The 4,025-nt window shown below is 40.9% G+C and overlaps 1 pseudogene; it reads left to right on the plus strand.

Annotated features, from left to right (window-relative positions):
* The first annotated feature begins 2,222 nt into the window (after nucleotides 1-2,222).
* LOC130041052 (uncharacterized) lies at nucleotides 2,223-2,319 on the plus strand (annotated as a pseudogene).
* The last annotated feature ends 1,706 nt before the right edge of the window (nucleotides 2,320-4,025 follow it).

Below are 4,025 nucleotides of genomic sequence, written 5' to 3' on the forward strand. Positions count from 1 at the left end.
ATTGCTGCACTGTTCACAATAGCCAAAATCTGGGGAAAAAAAACCCTAGTGCCCAAGAACAGATGACTTGTTAATGACACTTTGTTTCATCTACACAGTGGAATACTATGCAGCTGTTAGAAAATAAGAAGTCATGAAATTTATATAAAGTGGATCAACATAGAAAGTGAAATGAGTCAGAAAGATATGGACAGACATCGAAAGATTGTACTCATCTGTGGAATATAAAGTAACAGAATAAGAGACTAATACCCAAGAATAGAGTGATAAGGACTAGGAGGTTTGCTCCAGGCCTTGGAAGCCGACATCACATGCTGGGGGGAAAGGCAGCTCAGATAGAGGCCAGAACACCAACTAAAGGGTATTTGGAGGACCCGCTCTGGGTGGGATATGCATGCCAAAAATAGACCATAGAGCAATTCTTTCTGCCCCACCAAGATCACGGTTTGACCCCCACAAGAAGCTATCCAGCACGACCACAGCCCCAGAGGCACATGGATCCAATTCGGAACCCAGAGGCTTTTGGCAGAAATGTGACTGAACTATGCATTAAGCTACGGCACCATTCTCCCTCAGGTGGGAAAGGGTATTTGTCGCTTCTGCCTTTCTCCCCCCTGGCGGCACGATGCCCACCACCTCAGAGATTATTGGACAGCCAGGTATGAGCTAGGGGGACAGGGCAACTACAGTCTCCTGGGATTGGAGGTGAGGGGTAAAACCAGCCCATTCGTCCTGCCAGCCAAGACCATGAGTTGCCCACCACGAGTGGCTCTCTGGCATGCCATGGCCCCAGAGAACAAAAGAGAATGCCCTGCCACAAAGGCATGTTTGGGGGCATGGTGGGAGGAATACTGGTATCATGCACCAATTACATCTCCATTCGTCCTAGCCCTGAGATTTTAGCAAGTGCCACATTGGAGGTTTTTTCACGGTCATGGAAATGAGATACTTCATTGTTACTGGGTTTTGTCATATAGAACACACCACGGGTAGCTTGCCAGTCTCTGCCATGTAGGCAAGATACGCTTGGTAACCTGCCATGTTCTCCGAGAAAGAGAACTGGACAATATGAGTTGTTATCTTATCAACAAGATCCAGTATCTGGATCTTGGCCATTGATGGGATTACATGGCTCCAGAGGCAGTCCGTGGGTGTAACACTTAGCTACTGGAAGATGGGGGATCTGGATGGAGGAGGCCCATTCTTGGTCCGAGCAGTCTTGAATATCTCAGCCCCGGGTCCCGCACACCTGGGTTCCTCTGCCAGTTCCTTCATGCATGAGGCTCCTTCAAGTGTGGTGAGAGTGGTCTTAAGCATAACTATGGCTGGTTGCAGAGGTCTTCAGCTGCCAGGTCTCTGCTCGGGGTGGTGAGGGAAACTCAACCCACCCCCTCCAAGGGGCCCCAGTGAGGAAAGCCAGGTGCGGCATCAGGAGACTGCCATTTCAGAGATATTTGGACTTAATTTTTGATCGAAAAGTACACATCATTCAAACAGTTGTATGTGCTTAGTAATAAAATATTACACACATGTTCAATCACCTAAGAAATCCCATTCTGCTCAGAGAACTAGATTTTTAATTACAGGTCTGTTTTGCCCATGTGGAATGACTGAGAATCACTATGAGTAGATATAAAACTCACTATACACACAAAGATGCACACAGGTTACTTTGAGTCATCTGTGTTGTTAATGTGTCTGGGCCATTAAACTACATTGAGACCCTTTTTCTGTCCTTTACAGGAGCCTCATGAGTCTCACCTTCCCTTCAAGTTGAACTTGTAATAAAGTGGAATGAAATCATCAATATGCTTCTCACCTCTTCCTTCAGGAGAAAAATCCTACTTACTTTCAAGGTGGTCAAAGTGCGGACAACGCCATCCACCGTTTTCTGGAGATGTACACGGGACCGAGGTGAGAATAGCAAAAGGCTCCAGTTTAATTTTCTTAATGAAGATTTCAGGGAAGAGCATTAAACAACACTAATTCTCCATCTTCCAAAAGAATTATTTTGCAAAACTGATGCCCTGGGTATGGTAAAAGATAATATTGTAAAAACCATACTTTTCCTTCTGGGACATTAATGTTCTAAATTTATCACTTCAAGCTGCTTTGAAATACCTTCCTAGATTGGGAATCACTGTCTGCCATAGGAGTGAGTAAGGACAACACTCAAAGAAATGAGAAGAGAAAAATAGGGAAAAAATCAACTCTTATACTCAGTTTGGCAACACATATACTAAAATTGAAATGATACAGAGATTAGCATGATCCTTACACAGAGATGACAGGCCAACTTGTAAAGTGTTCCATATTTTTGTTGCATTAAGAATTAACAGGGCTACTTTAAGCTAAGACAAGCCCCACAAGTACTCCAAATTTCGACATAAAGATAGCAAAACTCCCTATCACAATGACCTCTCTCAATGTCAATGGACTAAATGCACCAATTCAGAGGCACAGGATGGCAGGATGAAATAGAAAACCGAACCCAACATTCTGCTGCCTGCAAGAAATACATCTGAATAATCAAAGCAAACATGGGCTCAAAGTCAAAGGCTGGAAAACAATTCTTCAAGAAATGAACACCTCCAAAAACCTGCAGTGGCAATACTAGTATCAGACCACATGGACTTCAGGTTAAAGGTTATAAGAGACAGTGAAGGTTATTTCTTAATGATCATGGGATCTGTACATCAGAAAGAACTCACCCTCCTCAATGTAGATGCTCCTAATGACAGACCAGCAAAATACGTAAAAACAACTTCTAATAGACTTAAAGAAAAACATTGATAGCAACACAATACTAGATGGAGATTTCAACAGTACTTTCTCACTTCTCAATAGATCAAACAGACAAAAACTCGGCAAGAAAATATTTTATTTGAGGGAAGTAATGAACAACCATTGGCTTAGAGAAGAAATCAAAGAGGAAATAAAAAGATTCCAGAAAAAAGGACAACGAGGAACTACCAGAACTTGTGGGACAGAGCAAAAGCAGTTCTAAGAGGAAAGTTTATAACTCCGCCAGAATTCAACTGGAAGAAAGAAAGGGCCTACAAAAATAACTTACAGCTCAAGATTTTGGAAAATGACCAAGAAAAGGAGTCCAAACTAGCCAGGAGGAAAGAAATAATAAAACCTGGAGCAGAAATCAATGAGATATAATCCCAAAATACAATTCAGAAGACCAACAAAAGCAAGACATGGATCTTTGAGAAAATAAATAAGATCGACAAACCACTAGCAAGACTCACAAAGAAGAAAAGAGAAAGAATCCTAATAAACCGAATCAGAAATGCAAAGGGGGACATCATAATAGAAACTACAAAATCCATAGGATCATCAGAGATTATTTTGAGAATCTTTACAGCAGGAAATGAGAGAATCTTGAATAAATTGATAAATTACTGGATTCCAATTACCTCCCAAGGCTGAACCAAGAATATTTTGAACACTTGAACCCATCACTACAAGGAAATTGAAATGATAATCAAAAGTATTCCCCAAAACAGGAGCGCAGACCCAAATGGGTTCTCTAATGAAGAATTTCAAACCTTTCAAGAGGACCTACTGCCAACATTTTTTAAGATTTTCCAGGAAATTGAAGAAACAGAAATACTCCCAAACAATTTCTATGAGACAAAGATCACCCTGATATTCAAATCAGAAAGAGAAACTACAAAAAAGAAAATGACAGACCTATTTCTTTGATAAATACAGATGCAAAGATCCTCAAGATTATAACAGCAAAGAGAAATCAGAAACTCCACAAAAGGTCACACTCTATGACCAAGTATGTTTATCTTGGGGATGCAAGGATGGCTTAACATTCTCAAGTCAATCAACAGAATACACCATCTCAATAAAATAAAGATAAAAATCATATGGTAATATCAATAGTTGTAGATAAAGCATTTGATGAGATCCAGCACACATTCATGATGAAAAACTCTCAACAAAATTGGAGTTGAAAGTACTTTCCTCCATCTAGTCAAAGGAAACTACTACAAACCCACACCAAG

The sequence above is a fragment of the Sorex fumeus genome, unplaced genomic scaffold (genome assembly GCF_029834395.1).
Source record: "Sorex fumeus unplaced genomic scaffold, SorFum_2.1 ptg000095l, whole genome shotgun sequence".
In the NCBI taxonomy this organism is placed as follows: Eukaryota; Metazoa; Chordata; class Mammalia; order Eulipotyphla; family Soricidae; genus Sorex; species Sorex fumeus.